This window comes from Ceratina calcarata, unplaced genomic scaffold (assembly GCF_001652005.2).
Source record: "Ceratina calcarata isolate Rehan_Ccalc_2016 unplaced genomic scaffold, ASM165200v1 scaffold72.2, whole genome shotgun sequence".
NCBI classification, from domain to species: Eukaryota; Metazoa; Arthropoda; class Insecta; order Hymenoptera; family Apidae; genus Ceratina; species Ceratina calcarata.
In genome coordinates, this window is record NW_017178472.1 from 1,975,419 (window position 1) to 2,002,067 (window position 26,649).

The window sequence follows — 26,649 nt, forward strand, 5'->3', positions numbered from 1 at the left end:
TGTTACAATTCCAACACTCAGAATCTTTCGAAACACATATAATATAAAATAGCGAAAATTAATTTTCCTTTATTCATATTGAAAAACAATCTTATGCACAAATCGTCCAAAATCAACGATGTCTGAAGCTAATTACTATTTTTCTATGGGTTTTGTGATTTGTAACGTAATGATAACACGAATATCTATGCCGAAATACGAAAAATTGGTCAGAACATTCTTAATAACTCAATGTCAAAGACATTGGAGGTCCTCTATTTATAGGATAGAGGGAACTAGAAAGTTTCTTATGCTATTCCGTATTCCAGATAGCCTGCCGGATTTCCCGTGTAAATTTAATTCCTCCTTTCTATCAGAATATCCAGGACGGAATATTCAACCGGAAACAGTTACGCTCACGACCGGTAGGATTCCAGCGTGAAATCGTCGGTTTACGAGCAAATATTCCATCCTTCCCAGGAAATGCCAAGTTTACTGGTAAAATTCGCGAAACGACGACACGAGAATTTATTAGATCTGTCACGAATTTCTACCTGACCCATGAAGGGCTACATGCCACACGTCATACAACAACACAATGTTAAGTTTCAGCTTTCGACATTTTCGTTAAACCAGTCTTTTCTTCCCTTTTATTTTGCTTCAACAGTACAGGCTGCTTCACGTTCCAAACGGTGTCAACATATTTCATGATTAGAAATAAGGAACATGTATAAAATAAGTGTTTGTTTCCAAAGTTATAACAAAAGTACCAAAATTATACGAAGATAGTTAATAAGAACTATCATTTAAAAAAGATTATTATTTTTTATTATTTAAACTTATTATGCATGTACCATAAAATAGTACAAACTGAATAGATAGATTCTTATATTTTATATTAAAATTAAAAAATGAAGGATCATTTCAAATGGGATTTAATATTGATTCATTCTGTGTATTTTATCATTAAATACACATTTAAGCTTTTGCAGATATAAAATTCAACTACTTTTTAACCATTTTAAAACAATTTGACTCGGGCTATCTTTCTACTTCAATGACAATAACTGTATAAACGTTAGAAGTTTGAGAATGGGGAAATTTCTTGCTTTCGAAACAAGTAGAATTGAATCCGTACGTTTTCAGGAAACTGATCAGCTCAATTATCATAAAATAATACGATTATTCGAACTTTGACTTCTGTTTGAACTGACGTCAACATTAGCATTTCGAATAAAAAATGTTTGAAATTATTCAAATCTCTGAGGACTAAAAATAAAAGTTTAGCGATCGAGAAAAAATAGATAATTGTGACACGTGAGTGATTTAAAAAATTTGTCCCATATTTAATTAGCAACTAAACTGCAAATTTTTATGCGTAAATAAAAGATGGTTGATTAGGGAATAATTTGAGAGAAAATTATTTATAATGAATATTGTTGTAGTCGAAAACTTCAACTGAAGATACATAGACTTTGGGGAGCTGAGAGAACTTTCGATAAAGTCAATCAAGAAATAATTCCACGGCAGTGATGCGTGGCGGCCCACCACTGATGCCTGTAATTAAAATCGGTTCGAAATCAGACTTTGGAACAAATGTGACCAGAAGCGGCAGCTTCATCTTCGTTATCTGGATTTGATTCCGACGGACTGACCGATATAAAATTCTTAATCCAAGACTCTCAACGCGAGACTGAATTATAAAAAATTTACAACAGAACCATTTCGTTCTTTTAAGACGCCAAGGATAATGCATACATACATATGTATGTTCTAGCTTTAGTAGTTGGAAACCGTTGAAGGGTCTCAGTTTGTTAGATCGAAGATATAATCGAGTTAACCCAGATAACAAGTCCTACGGATGAGTTTACTGTTCCGTGATAATGCAATGATAAGGCCGTTGATAACTAATTGCAATTATGTTCACGTCAAGTAAATTAAGGCACAAATTCCTGTTACGTGATGTATCACACAGTACCACGCCTACGTTTCCGATTACTATTTCGCGGCTGAAAGTGATTCAATAGAACAGTGTAATTCTTGGCGCAACCATAATTACATTCCGCAACAGCTGCGAATATGTCTGAATATACACGATACTGTTTTACATATGTATGTATATGTACCTATGTATTTCCAATAGAACGAAACTGCGCCATGCAATAGTTTCAAATTTTGTTTATACAGACTAAGTCAATAAAAACTACAATTTGAAATAAACAATTACTTACTCATTTGATTGAAAGAAATTTTCTATGCATTTATTATAATACAGAATATTTAGCTAAACCGATTATAACTACTGATTAAGCATAGATTTTATCGATCCAATAATAAGCGTTAGGGTTCATTAACGAAATCATTTCTTTTCATAGCTAGTTCATCTACATACATGTATAGCATGAAATTGTTACAATAGAGAGTGAGTCAGTAAGAAATTCTGACTTCATTATAAAGCCTAAGAGAAATAAATTTTAATTCATCAAAATACAAGAATACATTCACTTAATGATCTCCAGTACATTTATAATGAATTCATCATAGTACTTTTATGATACATATTATTAATTCACCTGTATATAAAATTTTGTTAATAATATATAAAATTATGTTGACGTGCTTAAAAAAGTTTATTTCGTAATTTAATTGACCCTGTTTAATCTAGTCAGGGAAATTATGATTGTACCAAAGGGTCAGTTCGCATGTAGCGAGTTACTAAAAAAGTTATCGATCCGAACATCCGGCGCGTTCATTACGACTCTTATCAACGAGATCTGCTTGCGTAAATTAACTTCTAGGGATCATTTAATAACACCGTCGTTCGAATTAAAGTGAAAACGTCACGACCCGCTCGTTACATAAGGTACATTTTATCAACGATTTTCGACGAAATCGAAACCTTATCGCCGTGCAAACTGCTTAAGAATATAATTTATGAAACTATAATTATCTCCATTAGAATGGAGGAAAAAAAAATATGCAACAGGTTCTATTGGCATGAGGCTCGTTACGCAAAGTACCCACCGCCAGAATATCTCTAATTAGATTGTTACTGAATGGCCACTCGACATGAGTATCTCGTGCTCCATACTCCAATTAAAGTATTATAATAATTTGATAGCGAGATCGATCGTCTATTAATTTTTCATGAAACACCAAGTATCGCAACGTACGAAAATAACGCCGAGTGTAGCAATTTCTACGCGATTGGTAACATTCTAAGTCTAATGCATGAAGCACTATTCATCCGTTGAACGAAGATAGGATAGCGCACCTTGGGCGTCGTTCGCTTCGTGCACGATAAGATTCACTGCTCTTGACTCTCAAACAATTCAGTCATTCTCGTGAATGAGTGCACTCAGGTCTATAATGTTACGAAACAATAATAATCATACTATACGATTATAGCGTGCAATAATAATTACAGTAGAACCAGAGAACATTAGCTATATGTAGAACGTGAAAGCGTAGAAAGAGAAACGAGATTATAAAATTTAATTCTGACAGTAAGAGAATAATTACAATTTTACTTAATATCTGTTAACTATTTTTAGAGCATTAACTCAAATATAAATAATATTAAGAGAAAATACATTTTATCAATTTCTTGAATACCAATGTTTCCAAACTGATGTCAAAACCTTTCTCTCCTTTCCCTGAATCTTGTACCTCATCACACCCAAAACGCCTGCTGTTAACGTTATTTAGCCTTAAATGATTCAACAAACTCCATTGGCGGAGACGGTCACCGCTAAAAGCGTGACATGCATAAATGTGCTACTACGTGCACTATCCTAAGTTAAACTCTAAGCACTTCGAACAAGGTATAACTACAATGAGATCAGCTGAGAGAGTATCCCGAGTACATTAATCGCACTCAATGAAGTAACGCGGAGACGCAAGGACTGGATTTACAAAACAAAGGGAGTATGTAATAAGAAGTTTCTTTAAGACGCGGTCAAGTAGCTTCGTTAAATCACGATAGGTCCAGAAATTATACGAAGAGAGAAAGAGAGAACGTACAACGAATACTCCTTCGATAAGTGTGAAAAAATCATACATCTTAAGGAAATTCTATTCTCACTATTACTGATGAATGACGAGTGCGACTCTTCGGTACCGAAGCTTCATATTTACCGAAGGAATATTGCACATACAGGTATCGATTTGATATTTGTATCCGGGAAGCAAGCAGAATGGGACGAAAATGGAAAAGGAGCGAAACGGATCAGAATCATACGGCGAAGGGGTTCATTGTGGATTTTCGATTATCGGGCCAATTATCGGGGCGGATGTGAATTTGGCACGACGGTAGTTGCGGCCGCGTGTTTTATTTGCCCTTAATCGAATTTTGTTTTCTTTTTCATGAAATTCGGAATTTATTTGACAGTGTGAAAGTCTCGATAAATATTCGCCGGTTTCGTAAACACATTTCAGATCTAGAATACATACGTACATATACTATACATATGTATGTAGGTTAGCACCAGTCATTTCCGAAAATACACATTTTTTATCAAAATATTAAATACAAACGTTGTTGTGTTAAAAAAGAGGCATTTATTGGTAGCGTTGAATTTGACTTTGAGGTCAAGTTCAGAAGTCTTTTTAAGATAAACGTTGCAATTTTAAATGGAAGTTCCATTTTTTTCAAGAAACGGAAAAAGGAGATATGTTTAAATATGAATCTAGTCACATCAAGATTATTCCTATTAAATAATCTATTTAAGGGTTACTAAATTGTCATCTAACTAAAACAGGATCGACGAACGATTCAGCTAGCTAAGATATCGGTATTAATTTATTCACGTCTATTATTTAATAGTGGCATTGTTAGTATTCACTGGTATTGTTAGTAACGGACGAGCTTGGAAGAAGAATATCAGAGTTTAAGGCCGAGTTCAGAAGATATGAACTCGATGAAAAAAGCTAACAATGGAAAGTTAAATGGAAATGTCAAAACGAAATGGGTAGGTCGCGAAACGAAATTTAAATTCTTTCAGTTAAACTCCATTACTAAGTTTTTATCTCTACACCGTGATCGCGTACAGGCATTGTTGCTTTGTAAGAAGTGAGAACACATGAACCCTAATTTATTAAGTCGTATATACGTATATAACTGCATTATACATGATTCCTGTCATGTCGTCTCTGAATTAAATCATGTTTAAATGATCAAACGTACGGATCAGTTGATTGCTGTAAGTAGCATCGATTATTTGAATATTTGTGTGGGCTATAATCTAGTTGATATCCGAACAAGCAAACAGAAAAATATTTAGCAAGAGGAGTGTTTGCTCCCTCTCATGTAAATAAAACGCTTGTGTGTTAAAATATCTGAATATCGATACTCCCAAGCAGCAAAATACTTGAATCGAAACGAGCAGGTAATTGTATTAAGGAATTTAATTACAGCTGGTATAAAGCTTTAATCGCAAGCCAATCATGCAAAAATAGAGCTCGATAATTAGGAAATGGATATTTTAACATGTGATATATAATAATACAAATTGTATTGTAATGCACAATATGAATAATATATGATTACATAATTAATACGTCATTAAACAATACGTATATGCATGTACATGGAATAAGTATCGAAAGCGTATCTCTTTTTATCGATATTCTCCAATTATAACAAAGGATTTGGCGTCTCTTGTGATGGAGTCCAAGCCACCCCAAACCAGTCAGTCGCTATTTCCATTTCCGGTGCTTGTCGCTGCTTAGAGGTAATCTCACGGATCAATATGGAGAGGACATGTATGGGGGAGAAAGGTGAATTGAATAAGCACGTTAGTGCAGATAACGGATAGAAGGCATGGAATATACGATCAAGCAGAACTATGCATGTATCGAGTATTTCCTTATGTAGCTTGAGACGCAATATTCAGGAAAATAATTAAATAGGGGAATAACGAAGCGTAACATATATTTATGATCTGTTGCAAAAAATGCCATTGTATATATTTATGTAGTTAAGATATTGGAATTTGAAGATATATCCAAAAATTCACGTTCAAATAACTTTTAACAGAGAAGCTTCTTTTCTAATGTAGGTATAAGGAAACGATTAAAGCTTATTTGTGTATTTTTTAAAAACGTTGGATCATTACTTTGTCCAGGTTACTTTATGAAATATTCTGATATTGGCAATATAAAAATTCCACCATTTTAGAATTTTTAGATAGAATTTCAAATTGTCAACTTTTACATACAAATTCATTGCCGGATTTAACTCATTTGTGCAAAAACATGACATTATCACTTTTTACAAATCACAGATATAATATGGAGCGTAGAAAGTGGGATTAATTATAGGGGAAAAGAAACAGGCAGTTAAGTGGAACGGATACTCATAAATACGACGAAGAGAAGGGTAAAAGGGTGGAGCGGTCGGAATGAGGTTTAGCGAGCATTTAATTAAAAATGAAGACTGCGGGCCTCTGGATCGTAAACAAGGACGAAAGGAATTTATTTGGCAGTGTACAAGTTCCGGTGTACGTTACACGCGAAATACATTACATCGAAATACTCCGACGATAGTTTGGACCATTAACGAATGAAAAAAATTATACTGGTTATTAAAATTTTCGTGATAATTAAAATATATTTATTACCGACAAGAAGAATCATCTTTCGTAATTTTTCTTATTGTTTTAATACTGTATTAACATTACATGTTCAATATTGAGATTAATGACTTAACTGAAAAAATTGTATAATAAATAATTACATTTCTGGCATATCAAAATTTTTGCCGAACGAATTTTTCACACTATAGAAGTGCTTAAGAACGCATTCGGGTTGATAGTGTATTCAATAAATACATTTCTGTGCAGCCTGTACGTCACGTAGAGTAGTTACAAGTAGTATTAGTCAATGATTTGTCAAACGAACTCTGCCTATCCGTATTTGATCGTATTGTATAAGACCATATACTATCAAATCATCGTTTCGTATATATTATTGCACAATGATACCTCACACATTACATGAAGGCTAATAGTCAGTAAAAAAAAGGTAAATAATTTTTATTATTTATTCCCAACTATAAGTTGAACTTATAAATTCGCTGTACTACATAAATGCAGTTATATTGTGATACAAAATATTGCAGAGATGTAGGGAAAAGAATCTGTGTGTATACTTCATAAATGTAACATGTTCAGTGTTATGTCAAAAAGTAGGAAAACAATTACGAACATGTTGCAACCTCGCATAGTTTTCTTACAATTACTCGTTAAGAGTTGTCGGAAGTCTCGTTACGTATGTAGATACATACCTAGGTTACAAGATCAAAGAGGCCTTTACCGAAGGTGGTGTATAAAAGTTAAGGAAGATCTGGACTGAACTTTTCCAGCCGAATCAAGCCTGAGGACGCTAGGAATAGGAAGGAAAGAATCGATACGTCCTAAGAGCTCCTTCACGCGACGATTCGTAAATCGCGATTCTCGTATGCTTGTATGCACATAGACATTTTAAAACGTGTCCTTAAAAATGTTTTTGCATTACATCATCATACCCGTTTTATACGTACAATATTTAGTTATATCTTTGTCATAAAGCGTTTGCTGACAAACTTTATATAACATTATTTTGTTCTTTTTAGGTGTAGATTAAACTGACTGTTTGATCGTCTAAATTGGAGACACTCTGTATGTCAGTCAAATAATTGCAGTAATTCGTTCCGTTTTCTATTTTCTTTTTAAATAAAAGAAAAAATAAGGATAAAGGTATAATTAAATTGTGAATCGTCGCGTGGAAGAACTTTGATCGACTAGAATTCGTTTCAACTGGTATTTCGATGTGGTGAAACGAAGGATACGAATTTGCAGGCGATCGTTCCCTTCGCGCGACGGAACAGCTATCTTTTGAAGTTCGTTTGCGTTGTTAATTGTTAATTTCCGCAGCCAGGAGAGAGTTTTCGCTCTCCGTTTAAAACGAGGGAAGATAATAAATCTAGTACTGATTTACACACGTACCAGGTAAGTATAGTTAATGCTAACTGATATTTACTCACGCGTTGGAAATAAAATCATCGAAGTGATAGCAAACTAGTGAAGCTTTACACGAGGTTCTACGCTTTTCGTGGAGCGCACGCGTTAATTTTGCCTCGGGTTTCCTTTTTCCCACGGACTCCTTTGTTACGCGATACGCCTAAAGCTTTCATACTTTAATTGCGTTCATTCTACCATAAATGGAAGCATTAATACACATAAACCAACTGTTTTTCAGATCTCTGCGGAGATAAACATCGTGATACTGTAGAGTTATCTGATCTGTCAAGATTATAAATAAAAAAGACATAATATACAGTAAAATATAAATTATTTGAATAAAACGCGTAATATTCTACAAAAAAAATTTACTGTGTTTAAAAAAAACGACCTGCAACCGTATGCACCAACCTAATGATACCAGCATAATAGAGTATTGTACTATATGAGCATATGACTTCAAAGTCTGGCCTGAAGGTTAACACTTGCTGGCCTGCGACTCCCCTTTTTCACAAGGAGATCCATCGTGGAATTAAGTGAACCGTGCATTATGAGACAGAGGATTTCGTCGGTCTACTTTACTGTAATCACGAGAAACGACATGGGGTTCGATGCGGGATGGAAAAGCTACAGTGACCACAACCGCCAACACGTTCAATTCTCTGATCAATTCGAATTCGTGGACTCAGCACGTTCCGCCGTCACAGATAGAACGAAATTTGGTTCTGCTTGCTGATGTATCTTTTTTTCTAACCAGAATTTATTTTTTCGCAGGGCTTAATACAAGTTGCTATAGCATATTTAGTTTAATTATTATACAGGGAGAATCTATAAAAATAGTGATAAAATAATTGATCATTCTTACAGAGGATGTTTTATAGGAATTTTGTATTTCATGGAACTGATTGAATTTACAGAATTCTCTTTTGACAAATCACAATACGTTTTTGTAAGTCTTTTAATGGAATCAGTCAGTATTTCAGATGATAGTTCGTATGTCTTTCAATAATGTTTTCTATCTAAATATATATAATTTTATATGTACAACTCACAGAAGACTTCGAACACCTTTTAAAGCAGAATAACCTTTTTAATATCGGATCAAACAATATAACTTTCTGCCATTGTATAACTTCTTACCATTATCATATTATGCATCATATCATGGATGGACATAAGAATTGAAATACTTTTTCAATTCATTGAAGCGAATGATATAGTTTATTCAGCCAATAGAGTTACCGAATCCGTTCTGTCCAATTGATTTAACGGCTTGAACAGTAACGAAGTTTCAATCTTCGCGATACAAATAGGAAATTACGACGAACTAGTCGAGAAAAAGAGAATCGTATGAATCGCGACAATGCGAGGTAAAATTCGGAGGTGGCACCAAAACGATTCCTCAAGCACGTAACGACGGGAACAACGGGAAGGACGTCGATATCGACCGATGAAGGCAGAAAGATAAGGGATGTTCTGAAAGGAAGTAGATATTCGGGGTTGGGGTGGGGCGTTATCTGGCGAGAAGGAACTTCTTTCTTCTCGCTTCGTCTCATCCTTTCTCGCGTTCGGTTAAACCAGCCACGTCCGATCTGTGTTTTCATCTTTCCTTTCGTCTCCTGTCACTACCCTTTACGAGGGATCAACAGTGGAAACGCGTAGGAAACAGTCTCTCTCATCCTCGTCACGAGTCTCAAAGGGAATTCGATTTCCACTTTTTCTGAGTTAACGATTACAATTTTCCTCGCGGCACGTTTCAGTTATTTCGAATTTTATCGTTGAGAATGAAACGCGGCTGTATTTAATTCTTATACTTTTATTAGACTACTGTATATGAAATGTCGTTTTCTTTAAACATAAATATAATAATAGATTCTGATTCATAAATGTTTTGTTCTGCATACAAATCTGCAGTCTGTTGATCGTTTAGGAAGGTAAATCGCCGTCATTTCCGAAAACAGTTTTGCGTCATTTTAAACCGATTGGTATATTACGCTCCGCTGGGTCCAAAAATATTCGACTAGTCTATTTACCCTTAATTTACTGTTTCACGTTGTATATGTAAGTAAACGCGAGTCTTCTCTGCGCGCAACCGGCAGGTCTTGCGTGAATATTCTCATTGTTTGCTTGCTATTGTTTCGCACAACAGACGAACGCTGCATGTGGAATCGTATTGTATTGCGTTCTAATTCTAATCAAATGTTCGCTTTTTGACATCCGATATTCTGTAATACGGCACGATTTCAAGCTTCAGACTACGCAATCATTATAAATTAATTAGAAAACAATTTCTCTTCATGCTTGTTCTCTAACATAACGAAAAATGAGATTAGCTTAGCCATAGGAATGTGGTTAATTGTTAATTAAAAAATTACCCGTGCTAGTAAAATTTGTATGTTATATGTATAATGCGGGACGCAATTTTCTTTTCTATACATATATGTATACTAAACTGTCGATCTAGTAGAGCAAACATTTTTCATTTTCCAACTTGTTTCACGTCAAAGACGTCGCCCCCTACGGTATACCCAGCACATGTGTAAAATGTACGAAAATGCCAGTTTCATGGGCGTATTTACGAATTACCCTCGCCTACGCGGCAATAAATTTTCGCTGAGTTATCGCTTTTCTCTACGAAATGGGTGCTGTCCCGTTATATCCCCCTATTAATTACGTATTGCGCAACGGCGCACGGCGCGTTAATTTTTCCCCTCTCCGTTCCTCGTTCACCAATAAATATATCCGGTTCCGACGCGTCGCATCGTGGACGCTTAATAAATACATACACGTAATACACTTGTATCTGATCTAGCCATCGTAGCGTATCATTATGAACGGGCAAGCGTTGCATTATCACAGACATCCGTTCATAAGTGTTAGAACACTTTGAATGTATTTATTGTTCACCAAAATATCAGATAAATGTTCCAAATTAGTAACGAAAGACTATTTCACTAGAATTATATAATCGTAATCACACAATAAGCCATGTATTGTTCCAATAAAATTGTACATCCAACAAAAGAATAAAAACGATTTTCATGTAATAATTTCAATATAATCTATCAATATCAATACGAATATTATTCAATATAATAATAATTATATAATCGTAATCACACAATAAGCTTGTTCAAATGATATTAAGCTTTTGAAGACAATATTGGACTATTTCATATGATAATATATAAAACATTTGCCTATTTATGTACATACTTGCATCATCGCCCATCTAATCACTAGACTACGAAATCTTATAAAAAATAAAACATTTAATGATAGGATGTAAAAAAATAAAAATAATATCCATTTAATTTTTAATTCTCTACAGTTACACGTTTTGAACTATACAGTTTGTATATTTTCTACAAAGTATAAGCTGTTCCTATAAATACATAAAGCCAATACTTGACTAATGATAAAATTCGAATGTTCAGATAACATAAACGCTGGATTTAATGTAGCAAATAAACAAAACATCAAAAGTTGAATGCACATTTGCAATATTTAAAAGATAAAAGAAATTCCTATCTAAGACGTGTTTTTTAATCTGCTAGCATAAAAGTTTTATATTGCATAAAAATGAGCTGTTTATTAATCGCACAGGATTTTCCCGAATCCTGACACGCGAAATGCAAAGTTTTATCAGTATACCGCAGAACGTGTCGTCGCAGGATTCTCGGATCAATGAGACAAGGGAATGCATATATGAAAATTACGCGAGTCAAGCTGCATCTAACAAGTAAATATCGCGAGAATATATCAAGCCATAAAACACTATGTGAGGCTTGACATTATGACGTTCATGCTATGTGCGAATGTTATGTTTCGCAACTGACAAAATGACTAAATGCTCGCGTTGACAAAAAAACTATGTAATTGTAATTCTACAATTCGGAACAATTTTGTTTATCAAGTTTTATCATGTATAATTTAATTGCTGTTCTTGCATTAAAAAAATTAATATTTTGTAAATTAATTAGAAAACTTATGCAGCAAAAAGAAATGGTATTTCTCTCTCTCTCTCTTTCGTTAACTAAATTATTATTTCATTACATTATTGATGAATTAAATTATGAATAAAATAATGAATTAAATAACAATTTTTTATGATTCATTGTTTCAAATGACAAAAGTCGTACGAGGTGTTTGATTAAACGACGTGATGACACAGAAAGAAAACCGGTGGTCCTTAAGAAAAGAGATCATCGTGCAGCAATTAGTTCCCTACTGGACTTAAGATTCGAGGAATCTTTTTCTTTCCTCCTTACCATTCCCATTCCCAATTACACTTGCTTCTACACTCCCTTTGTAATCCTTTTAATTAATTTCTCTGGCACGCATTGTTTTATGGCAGTAGCTAGCTGCGATTAATTATTCAGTCGACCGCAATACGCCGGTCGTGGCTTCTGGTTAAATATTAATCTGGTTTATTGTGCGTTCTTAGAAAGATTATGAGCTAGTGATACTTGAGTTCACTTCTGGGTATAGGGCATAACGACCGTTTTGTTCGAAAACTACTCAACAAGCCACGCCTAACGAATAACTTCATGCTTCCTTAAATATTCAAACGCGATAAACCACAATCTAAACCAACAATAAAAAGAAAGGAAGTGGCGAGCGACCGCATAATCTAAACAGAAGTAACCAAAAACTGCGACAAATTTTTCCCCTTCGTTGAATGTAAATTCTCGAGAAGTGAACAACAAAGTTTTCTTACTCCATAGAATCATTCTACAGGATGAGTCGAATTGTTGAATTATTTAAATTGAAATATCTCGTAAATTACTACTTTAATTACTTTTCGACATACATAGAACTGTATTTTTTTATAAAGCATGTCTAATTGTATCGTTTGATGTATAAAAAAAAATACTCCATTCTATTTAAAAAAAGAAGTGACCTTCAAATCTCCTAAGCACCTCCACCTGCAGAAAAGTTATGTACATCATGTAATGTGTCTCTTGAAACCAAACAATTTTTGTCTGAAACATTTCTTCCTATTTCAAAAAATGTGTATAGAAGTTATTCAAGTAGCAATAGTTAGTGAGTTACCCTGTACAAAATCAGACTACGGATTTTAAACGTACGTTAAAACGAACACAGTTAGTTCCTAAATAATATTACATTTTGCAATCCCGTTCCTTAATAAAGTTAATGAAATCGACACTAATAAAACATGCAACGTAGCTAAATATTTTTCAGTGGCACATTTCTGTGTTGATTTTGCACCATATTTGTCTGCTAGACGTACTGCACATCTCTCACGTTCAAGCTTTTTAAGTATATCACTCTAATATAATATTCCAAATATGTACTATGCTTATCATACTGAACCATGAAGTAGATTTTATCGTACAGAAGCAAATATGTATGTATATAATGACTTACATTATATATAAACTTATTATTCGTATAATGAAGCAGGTGTTTACATATATAATAGGATGTTCACCTAATGGTCGTTTATATAACGTAGATACTACTGTAAATATTTCCAAACAATATTAGAGATAATATCTCACGAGGGTTAACACGTCTGCGGAAAATAGGCAACGAGATTTTGCTGAATCCTTGTGAAAATTGGCAAAGCAACGTGCATCGCAACGCTCAAATATGTCGATACGTAACGAGACGCCTTTAGATTCTTAATTGGTTCCAGAGCCTATGACGCGATGCGATGTTCCCATTTCCTCCTTTTTCCTACTTCATCCTTTTCGATACGAAATGGAAGTTAAAGGCAGTGAAAATAAAGTGCCCCGACGACGTACGTGATAAGTGACAAGTAGCATCAGGAAGAGCGAAGAAAGAAAAGTATATAGCATAAAACGTGTTTCGAGGTATCTGAAGAAACAAGATCTATCACTGATTGAAACTGACAATGAGAAATTCAATTCGCTCCTTCCAAATGAGATTACATTTACGATTCATTTCTTCCATTGTTAACGAGCTAACGTAGAAATAAATTATTTCATAGAAGAAGATAAAGTTATTTTATATGAAATGCATTTCGAAATTCGTAGAGAAGCAAGATCTATCGCTGAGTCAAACTGGCAACAAGAAACTCAATTTCCCCCCTCCCCTGGAATAAGATTACGTTTGCGATTCATTTCTTCCATTGTTAACAAGTCATTGCCTGCGCGATTTGGAAGTTGGATTTCGTCGAGTAATTAACGCCAGCTCCGAGGAATGCTCGACGACAGAATTACATTGACACTACTCGAGACTATCAAGTCGAATTTTACTCCTTCTAGATTTAACCAATCTGTCGATTTATTTCGTCTGCTAGAGCCATATCGCGAAATTCTTTAATAATTGCAGAATCATCAGTGCCCGCGAGGAAATTAGGTCAACCCGAAATCCGGGATCGTCTAACTTTCACAAGCTCACAGAATCCGCCGCTAAAGGCTCGTCACTTTGGACGATACAGATGCTATAGGAAAGGGGTTTCCGTTGACCGAATTTCGACCGAATCGATATTGAACGAAATTCTCTTTCTTTATTGCATCACCGAAATCGCAATGTAATTAACACTAGATCTACCAAGGGGGGGTAAAAATGACTTATTTGGCATTTCTTATAAGCATTATTCATCTTCAGTACATTTCGTTTTCTAAAATATGCAAATAACTAATTCTGTCAAACAGTTTCATTTTTTTGTCTTTTTGATGTAAAATTTTATGCAGTATACCTCTACATACTGAGATGAGTCATTTTCACCTCCACGGAACGCACATTAAAAGCGTAATTATTTTGAAAATTATTGTTCTTAAATTATTATTATTATCATTATCAGTTTATTATTCAATTTTCATTCATAAAAACTTAAAAATTGCTATATCTTTTCTTATGACTTATTAGTTTGAACAAGTCATTTTTACCCCTCCGGTGAACGTAGGTATAAACACTATAAACCGTCAATCGCCGGTAGTTCTACTCTCAAAAAGATAAACTTCGTAACGGCACGTACGATGTCAATGTTACCCATTAAATTCAGCAAAAATAAGACTTTACAGTTTACGGAAACTAACTTTTCATCCTTATCCATTAGTGCATATAAAATATCGTCTTGTTCAAACGTAATAAATGTTCCTATGAAAGACACGTATGTACATCATACGTTTGATTTGTTATCGCTAAAGGGAGTAAAAATTTCATTTTAACCGCAAAATCTCAAAAAGTTATCCCAGCTCCTTAATATGGAGGTTCTGCGTATTTATAATACAGTCGTACATTCGCATATCAAACACATTACACACTGCAGTTTCGACTCACGAAATCCCGTAGCAACGGAATAATGTAGCCGACTAGCAACTGCTGGATTCCACAATCAGAATCTATGAATACGGCATGCAAATTTAAAGCTTACTGCTCACTGTCAACTAAGGCGGACAACGGAGACACGATTTCACCTACGTTACGAGGACTCGAGCTTACGACCAGCATGAATTTTATTAGTGACATAGCTAAATTTTCATGGAGACTAATTGATAATGAACTTGGATGTACAATATTCCTTTTTTTTTGTCAAAGGCTGGCTGATTCGACGGTGGAATGGTCGGATTTTGTCAACATCAATAAAATGCCAAATAATCATACGTAACTCATTAAATATCGAAGTTAGAAAGAAAACAACTTTTATTTGAAGCATTTTTCGAAATTTTGAAGGAAAAGAATTTTGCGTCAGCATCAATACTTAATTAGATATTTCCTTCTATACTTTTTAGCACGTAGCTATTTATTATTAGCATTATTCTTCCGACGTATGATTTCTTTTTAATTATAGGAAATGCGTTTTTCTAAGGTACATAAACTTTTGGGATTGACTGTATAGCCAATACATCCTTAAGTCGTGCACGTTGTTCACTCCGTTTGCATAACTAAATTCCTTACAAACGCATAAAAGTTAGGTCTTGCGACACATTTAGTGACAAATGCTTTGACCCTCCTTACAATATTTTCATTTAGACATGGTAAAATCGATCAAGATGTGGCAAAGTGCTGAGAAATTTCTCGACTCCCACAGCAATCGTTATCTTTTGAAGACCGATCACGCACGGACACGTTCTCCACCTACTGTACTTACGCATGCTTAGACCGAACGACAACTTTGAAAGCAATCTAACTTAGCGTCAAGCAATCTCAAACACGATACGAACAGCTTTCTAACGAGCTCGATATCAAGATGTGGCAAAGTGCTGAGAAATTTCTCGACTCCCACAGCAATCGTTATCTTTTGAAGACCGATCACGCACGGACACGTTCTCCACCTACTGTACTTACGCATGCTTAGACCGAACGACAACTTTGAAAGCAATCTAACTTAGCGTCAAGCAATCTCAAACACGATACGAACAGCTTTCTAACGAGCTCGAGTCACACTATCACGTCTACAGGAATGTTCGTTGATTGTATGGGATGTAAACCTTTACGATAGCCCTTAAACTCCCTTCTAATATTCATCACGCAGTCATTAGAAATGCAAAAGAATGAGAAATTCATATCAGCATTATCAAAAAAATGTGATGCCTTCCTATTAATTTGCATATTATTTACAAGTTTTATATAAGGGGGTAAAAACCGCAATGGTGTAAGTTGCTTTTCGGGGAATTACAAATGTTAATACATTCAAAGAGAGCGTGAAGTAAATCCCATCTTCCTTGGAAACTGATGGCAGTATAATGTAAGCATATTAACGAGACAGAACTATTTCCGGACCCTTTTCATTCCAAAATGTAACTTATACCATTATGACTTTTTCCCCTTCATATAAGACATAAGAGAAGGTATCTCCTATTATATCTCAGAATTTAATCTTTCATACATAGAGTTAATGAAATTATTTAGCAATATACGAATGTTCAAAAAAAACTGATAAATTATTTGAATTGATATTTCACACAAGATGAGTCAACAAGAATATCACATGCATATTTAATGATTTTATCAAAGTATGTTATAGTAATATTTCCCAATAGGAAACATTAAATAAAAATGCATCCTTTTGATCTGATAAATCAAAATGTATTTCTGCTAGACTTTGCAGTAAAATTAATTATTGCTTAAATAACATTTTTTATTGACTCATTCTGTATTAACTGCATCTACTGCGTTTGTAGAAAACCACACTGCAAATGCATCGATCTACTATCAATTGCGATACTTTCATGTATATGCACATGTACATTGCATGCATAGATGATGGTTTTGGTGTAATATTTCTGTGTAATAAGGTCCCATTACGCGATCATCTGCGGGTTTAACGCGTCGCAGATCAGAACACGTGGTCCCGAAGCGATAGAACAGTGTCAAACGATACCAACTATAATATCGAAACCGCGTTATTAGTTACATATTGACGGCGGGAGAACGAGCGCGAACCTAAATCCCCAAGGAAGTGTCGTTATTCAACACGGGGGTGGTCGTCAGCAGGCGACGCGCTGACGCGACACGAGTTTTAAATTCTAGCTTTAGTCTAATATCTGCTCATCAATAAAATTATTACGATAAAACGATCGAAATGATCCCATAAAGATGGTATTTGAGATGAGGAGCCCTACATTTTTTAAACGCTGCGTTTATAGTTCAAAAATAAATTGATTTTCATTTATTTTTACAGTAATTCAAATAAGTATTTGAAATTAGCCGATATTCCCATTATTATTATATTAGTAAATTATGTTGCATTATCTTTTAATAAAAATGATATATCTTTACTATAAGTTTTGCTGCCATACAAATTATTTCCGACCACATTGTTCCATCACAATTCTTAATTGTGAACGATTAGATAAAGAAGATTTTCAACTGAAACTTATGCATATATGAAAAACGACGTCTCAGATGTACCAATCCATATTATACACTGATTAGCCCAGATCTCTGATTCAGGGAATTAGTGCTACGCCGAATAAGAGTGTGGAAATCGTGCCTATATTCTCCTCCTACAAATTCGATTAAGATGAGTTCATGTTACTTTTCGCCGAATACGTGAAAGTTTCTTTAGCCTTATCTAACGTGCACGCTTCGTTGAAAATGTTAGAGAATTAACAAGTAGGAGAATTGCGAAACTAGGACTTATTTCTGACTCTGCTACCGAATCTTCTAATCTTTGTTATTGAAATTAATTTGTATAGTAATAGTACATACAATTTCTTATAAAAGTCTTAATGATAAGATAAGTCAATACTTCTTTGCACTACTTGCATTGCTTTCTTTTAATGTTTACCTACATCGGATGATTTATTGTAGCTATTCACTAACACAAAACATTTTTTAAATGGATACCATAAATGTTTCATTCGAGATGAAAATCTGCTAACTATAAATCTTATTAACATACTCCGAACTATTCAATCTTAACTTTGACTTCTAATAATAATAGATGATAAGAAATGAAACCTGGTAGTGTTGGAAAATGTAAACCTCAGAAGCAAACACCGTTTCACACGCAACAACTTGATACTAAGTGATATAAGAAGATCACCAACTAAGATCATTTTTCCGCGCGGCGACAGGGCCGACGACGGTTTCCTTTTCAAAAATTCTCTCTTCTACAAGCACTCGAAGAGGTAATTTTATTCGATTTACGTAGACGTTCTGCCACCGTAAAATTTTAAGTGGCTACTCAGACCGTGCACTCTACTCCGTCGGCGACGTTTCACCAGTCAATTGCGAAGCTTCTTGCCTTCATGCAGATACTGCGGAAGGTCAACCCCCCGGCTCTGAGCTTCGAGACGTCGTGCGTCGCGTCGTCGTCGGCAAAAGCCAAAAACGGCGCCTCTCAAGTCAGGCTAAACGAAATTCGTGCATGTTTACATTTTATTTACGTCCCATAAGTGAGCAATTTCTTCTGCATACTTTATCTTACACTCATGTATGTGATAGGAAGTATCTATTATGAAACACCAACACATTATGATCCATTCTTAAACAGTTTCATATGTAATAAAAAAAAATAAGTGCAACATATATGAAATACCTGTGTACCTCAATTTCTTAAAGTCTAGGGACTTGTCTCTAGTCTCTATCTCTCAATAACGTTTATCAAACACATGTATGAGCTACGTTAATTGTATTTTCGACTACTTATGGATGGGTTGTTTTCTAGGACATTGAGAATTCTGTTTCTGAATTGAGACACGACGACGTTATACGTAAACGATGTTTCATAATACATGTTGTTACTTCACGTTTTTATGCATATTACATAAGTGTATTATTACTTATTTAATTTTTATTGTCAATTTTTCGCAGTCTAATAATCTATTTACTAATAACACATACATGGCTTGAATTAATAAAAAAGATCGAAAAATATATTTCATGGATATAAGGTATACATATTGTATCCGTACTATGAATTGTATTGCGTTACGGTAATTAATGTTAATCAGGGATCAGTTCACCTCCATTTGATCATTTTAAATGAAAACATGTCAGACAAGAATTGATACTGATGATAATTGCACGCAATTATAAATTAGTTCAATTATGTTCTAATTACATTGCTGATTATTCCCATTATCGATGGCTAGAAATATTCCATGATCAATGAGCTTCGAGTTAGTGTACCATTGGAAACAGCAATGCCTGATTGACAGCGCATAATCGGCCAATTAAATTGCGCATATCCAATCAATACGACAGATAATACAAAAGTATATTTTTCCTATGTCTAGACCTAGAATCTCTAAACCAGGCATGTTCATGGGAATGTTTTGAGGAGCACCCAAGAGCGAGTCGCTCTGCGAGAGCCATTTGTTCATGACAATCGCAGTTGATAGTACACACAACGAGTCGGCACGCGCGTTTTAAATTCGGAAGCCGACTGTAACTGAAACTTCGTCGATAGTTCGACGCGGTTGAACACAAGATCGTTCGATTAGTAAATGAACAATAAGAACGTGTACATTCACACTGAATGAGCTGGTTCAAAGTTTACTTCAAAATACATACAGTAGTCTCCGGACATGTACAGCCACCGATTGGAACCGGGCTTGTTATAATCGCTAGACTATGCGAGCGAAACGATAGTAGAGGAACAATAACAGATAGATATGTTAGACTAATAAGCCTATGTGCATAGTGTCCCATTGCTCGCCTATTATCAGCTACTAATACAAACTTGTTTCTCAAGCCATTTCTTCACTATTTTACAACTCTTCGATTCATGCTTGATTCGTCACCCTTCTCTGCAACCAGCAGCATGTCCAAACCACCGTTCCTCAGAACAGCGGTTTGGACATGCCTGCTCTAGACTCAAGAATACTTTCAACGCTACTTGATCAGCCGTTACTGCTCATTGACACTTCATACATACGGAACAATCGCAAAGTTAGAACAACCGACGGCGACAGTTGTTTGGCTCGAACGTTCGTTTCTACAGGTGGTTCGTTGGTATTCCCAGATGTCAATGACACTTGCATTTATCTATTACGAAATTCTTGGCAAGGAAGCGTACTAATCGGAATTCAAAGGAATGTTCTTGTGACTGCGTATTCATGGCAAAAACACATTCATACGTAATACACTACGGGAAAGGGGCAAAAAGTACTTACGAATAACAAGTATTAGGTTGTTGCATAAGATATGTCGTCTTCTTCAACTACTGAATACGTCAATTAAAATGATTATGCAAGTATTAATTATGAGGATTTTAAACAAAAAAATTTATCAAATTCGAGAAAGCATCATTTAACAAAATCGAATAATTACCTATTTCATATAAATATTCTGATTTATTCACCCTGTACATCGTCAGTACATCATTTATATAAAATATCATCCCATAATATATGAAATAACATAATAATTTCTTTTACTAAACGATTAAGCAATTTTATTATGCCAGAGATAAACTATAATAAACGATTTAAAATGAAAAATTTAAAAGAAAGCCATATTGCTTTGAAAAATAATTGAAACGTAGAAGAATCTTGAGATCTGTACAGAACAAGTTTCCCAGAACAATTTAAGCTAAAAAAGGATTACATGGACGATGTGAAGTCGCATTATCGTTATATCGTAACAAAATAAACGGTGCATCGAGTCGGCTGACGTCGAGAACAAACGGTACGTTCATTCGAATCGCAAATTAAATTCGATTCGGGAACTGAACGTCAAACAAACGTCAACATCTCCTTTTTGTTCGTAAATGAATTGTGAAACGCAGTCGAATCGGTAGAATCCAACACTACAAAAATACACTTGTATAATATTTTTCTTACAATTTTTAATATAAAATTTATTTTATGTATTTATAAAAAATCGCACGTGCAATGTGTGAAGAAATTTAAAACAATAAAAGGTTCTTTTAGAAATTATATTTTTCAGTGCTAATATTTCAAATTCATAAATATTGACATTGGTACTATAGAAATGTATAACATAATGCAGCGGTTTCCAACCTTTAGGCAACTACGCCTAGCTGAAAAAATTTTTATTCCACGACCTACGCCTACGATATAAAGTTCATTTATTTGTAGATATTATGGTATAAACATCAGTTTTTTATTAAATAGTTTTGGCGGCTCCCCTGGCAATAGTCCGCGCCTCCCCTGAGAGCCGCGCCTCCCAGGTTGGAAACTGCGGACATAATGCGAAAAATTGTCAAAACATGAAATGCATAATGTAGACTTCATTTCTCAAATTTTCATAGCCAAAGTTTTTTATTTTATCTGAAATTCCTCAATTTAATTATCAAACAAAATTGGAACCAATGTAAGCACTTAAAACTCAAGTTATCGTAGTCGTTAGTGCAGTTTCACGTTTTTAAATGATCGGTAATTGTGTAGTGTGCTTTCGCACATTTAGCACATGGAAAAGGGGTGAAAATGGTCGACGCGTCAACCTAAACTTGTGTGTTTCCATGGTAACACAACCTACATTGGTTGATCTTGGCAAGCAAGAGAACGATATCGAAGGAAAACAGAGGGTTACGATGAAACAAAATTGTTCGTGAAGAAAAGGAAAGAGATAGAGAGGAAAGAAAAGTTCTCATTCGCGACAGAAAAAATGTACATATTATGAACTCTTCAAAGGCATTGAGTACATCAAAGGACGCACAGAATGAAAATAATTATCTCGAGTTTCCTTCATCATCTAAAAGTGTTGAAAGTAAAAAGTTTCGATATGGAACAATATTTTGTAGAAAGAACAATTTAACATTCTAACATTAAAATAATAACACTAATTCCCACAATTCGCTCCAGTATATCTTTTTATCTTAAAAATAAAGAAAGTAACAAAAATACAGTGAAACATTTTGTCATTATGGAACATTCTATAAAAAAATAAAGACATTACTGTTGAAAGTGGTTACAAGTACTATGAAAAAGAAGTTTGATTCTTTTTGATAGATAATGCAACATAAGTTATTAGATATTTTGCATTTAAAACAAAATTCTAGTAGAATGATGAATATCACCCCAGATAATATTTAAAGATTAAACGAGATTGGAAAATAATTGGGAAAAGAGAGAGGAAATTCTGGTTGGTAAAAAGCGAAAAATGAAAATGTCTTCGTGTGTAGAGAGTAACACATATATGTAAGTAGTAAAAAGACGTCTCAAAAGTATTACGAGAGTACAAGAGAAAAAAGAAAAATCCAATACGAGTAAGTTTGAAAATACGCGTAAAGATCGCACGAAAAACAACGCGAAGGTTCGAAGGATTAAAAGTGGTAGAAAAGTACGTAAAACTTTTATCAGACTTTCGCTACCCCACTCTTCGTTAAACTCTTTGATCTCTTGGCTCCAGCTATTTTAGTTACCGAGCTTCCAATTAATCGCGACTCATTTGATTAAACGTAAATGTAAAAACTGCAAAAAATGTAAGATTCAACGTAATGAACGTTCGTACGAAGAGTTGAATTGTATACATTCATTTTATATACACATTCTTGACATGAACTGATCACAGCAATATATGTATTTATAATGCAATACTTAATAAACTTAGGAAAATGAAATTGTTTTATCATTTAAGAATGTGCAGAAATAAAATATATGATATTCTACAGAAACTAGAACCTGCTATGTTTGAAAAGGATGAATAACATTTCATATGCATTGACCTAGTACATACATACGTGTATTCATAATTTAACAAAGAAGCAAAATAATTTAATTTAGTAAGAACAGACATACGTTACACATGTGTAATATTGTGTGCACATGTACTGTGAAGGCACTCATCAACTTCGTTTCCCATGAATTTCGTTTTATCGTACAATGCTCGTAAAATGGCTAAAATTAGCCAAGCTTTTCGTTCCTTTCATATATCCATTCTCGATTTCCCAGTGACGTGCTACTTCCGTGGTAACAATTATGGGATAAACGTAATACCATCGTAGGGAAAAAATAAGAGAGCAGTTAACAAAAGTTGGAACAACAATATATAAATTTGTATGTTGACAACTTGCTGGACCACATCAGAGTTTGTCTTATGAATCATGGCAAAAACCTAAGATTATCCGTAAATTTCATTCCAGAGAATCGTTCTTCGATCTGGCGTAAATCGAAGCTAAAAGAAACCAAATGAATCTGCGCTAATTACGTCGACAAGCCATTCGTTAATTACAGTCTACTAAATGCATTATTCTATATTTTTCTATTTTCAAATAGTCCTACAAATGACAGACTGCTTATTAGGACAACGTTTGATGGTCATTGAACGTCTCGTTTCCGGCGACTCGACAGAATAAAACACCAATACGGCCATTTACAAACACGAAGTTTTTGAAACAAAGCCAACACGTGTACACGCGCGCGCGTGTGTCAGATCGGAAAAGCAATCCCAGGAAGTTTCAAAAAGCTAATTGTAAACTTAATACAGAAGGAATTCGCAACAGCTCAATAACATTTATATCTACTACAATGTAAATATTTCAATGTTTTTTCCATGAATATACAATTTCCAATAATCCGACCGATCCGAATAAACGTTTGCAAATATTTGATGTCCTATAAAAAGCAATATCATGCATAAAATCGCGAAACCATGGATGAATTCCTCTGAAAAATACTGATTGTGAGAGTATTTAAAATATCCAATAAAATTTGTCTTAAATGTAGAAACAATTCCTTCCAAGTTCTAATTGTAAGAGAGTCTCAAAAACTGTCGCTGCTATAAAGAAATATAGTTAGCAATATCATAATTCTAAAGAAAAATTTAGATTCAAACTGTGCTGTAATATTCAAACATTAAACAACTAATTAATTTACTTTTGACAACTGACGAACATATAAGCTAATAGTTATTGTATTTCAAACTGAGATATACATTCCCAGTTGCAGAAACCGCTTATAGTTATCGAGCACCGCGCGCAAAATCGATTCACTTTGGCGGACATCTGAGAATCTGTTTGTCTTGCAGCCAACGGTCAACATCATGCTGAATCCCATGGAATACGATCATTCATTTACTTTGATATAAACTAGTACGCAAAAGGAAATAAAGTTAAGAGATATAAATGTGCGTAGAAAGGGAATGTGGTTGACGATTACTTTTTTATCAATAGTACACGCGAAACCGCAGAATTCTGTCTTCCTTTGGGAAACGGGGCCATCGTGCCGCATGTCTACCCTACATATATGTTCACGCAGCTCTATAAACGCGTACTCATATACAGAATACAGAGGCATCCAATACATATTCATATTCACTTCGCGCAGAAGGTCAAAGGTCATAAAGATCGTCTCTAAAGGATCACGGATCAAGGATAGAGACATCGAGCGTGCCCGACCTGGATGAATCGTGGAGCACACGGCGATTAACATAAATAAGAAATGAAGAAAAGGGAAGGAAAGAAGTGACAAATTACTGAATGCGTGTGCTGTTTACTTCACCTTCAATATTACAATGAGAGGACGGCAGATGTAATAAACAAAAAGCGTCGGGACATTTGAAATACACGCTTGACAGTTCAAAAATGCGTATTTTTCTTATTAATTAAATTCCCATTCTTTTGATAGATTATGCTACGTAATTATAAATCGCATTGCTTTACACTTGTTTATGGCGTTCTAATAATAATCAGCACTCGAACATTTGTAATTAATTCAATAGTCAATATTCGTTCGACATTATCGGATAAAATTAAACCCTCGTCAATTCAATATAGTTGTCTAAACTGATTAAAAATGTAAATCATAAACCATCAACTACACCTTACTTATTTGAACGATACGTAATGTAAAAATTGTACACCAGATATCGAAAGCGTGCATCTTAAAGCCGAGAATGCTATTAGGATAAACTAATTATAAAACAATAGATTTATAACTCACCATCTCTGCATGATCCTGTCGCGTAGACGCTTCAGAAGCGTCCTTTACGTTTCCGGCATCGCAGACCCGGCGTTGTTTCGTTTAGATTCAAGTTGTTGTCGCGGGACTGTAAACGAACTTAGAAATTAACTATCGTCACGGTGATCGTTGACAGTCGTGTCAGTCGCTTTTTTAAAACGATTAAATACTGCGACAGACGAACATGACGTTTCGGTACACGATAAACGCGACACACGAACCAATACGCACACGCATGAGGCGCGAGACCAACTGACTAGACCCTAGACCTACTGTTCTTGATCTCGGTTGTGGCTCCTGCGCTGGCGCCACCTGTTTTACACGGCTATCCCACTGATGCTATGTAATGTAGCACTTGCATCGTTTTAATGCGTGCGCACCACATTTAATAAGTCACCTTCCTCTTGTTGGTTTACAGTTGGTTTCCCTCATTGTCAGTTTCCCGTTGCTTCGTTTTCCTTTTTTTCGTGGCAGTGCTTTGAGATGATACTCTCCGTTTAAGAATTATTCATACGAACCTGCTTGTGCTTACACTCTAATTTTAAGCGCACAGTGTTGTATTTGAAATGAAAGTGGCATCGCAATTCTATCTACTAGAATCATACAATATCTTCAGATTGCCTGGTTTTCCTACCACTCTTTAAATGTACTATATCTAGCTAGAATGAATATACTATTTTGAAACGCTGAAAAAAATTGCGCTAATACTTAAGAAACAGTATTACATGTTCAGTTACTTTTAAATGTGTATATTGATTAACTAGCATATATTAGATATAGATAGCAATATTTCCCAAGCTTTTCTAAGATGCTATTATCACCGATTTAAGAGATCAACTATATTTATGTATTAAGAGCTTAATATTCTTATGACTTGAAGCGAGAGCATGCTTTGACATTTAAAAACGATCTGAATTACTATATTAATATTTAATACCAATATTTAATACGAATATATATTCTATATTAAATGGATAATACTATTAATAAATAGATAATTACATAATATGGTGAATTAAATATAACTGCAGTTTTTAACTATTTGTAATAAAAAATGTGCTAATAAAAAGTTTAATGGTATAATTCATACACATATGTGGATGATTAAAATTTCGAAATTATTTTATAATTTCCCGTAGCGCACGAATACTAAGATCACCTTCGATTCATTATACGGGTAGAATTCAAATGTTAGTAGCCACTATACATATTATCATAAATGGCTGATAAAAAGATGCATCTTTAGGTGGGACGCATGATAATCTAACTACTTATCAAATAATAATGAATTAAATCCACAAAACATGGATTTACATTATTAGAGAATGGTGCATTTTCTGGAAATTACAAATGAATAACAA

The 26,649-nt window shown here is 34.5% G+C and overlaps 1 protein-coding gene across 1 annotated transcript in view; it reads right to left on the bottom strand.

Moving 5' to 3' along the window:
* Positions 1-25,598, bottom strand: part of Dgk (diacyl glycerol kinase 1) — a 79,943-nt gene extending 54,345 nt beyond the window's left edge. Inside the window, exon 1 of the mRNA XM_018033631.2 lies at positions 25,271-25,598. The gene's annotated coding sequence lies outside the window, so the exon portion shown is untranslated. The remainder of the gene's footprint in view (positions 1-25,270) is intronic.
* Positions 25,599-26,649: the final 1,051 nt, after the last annotated feature.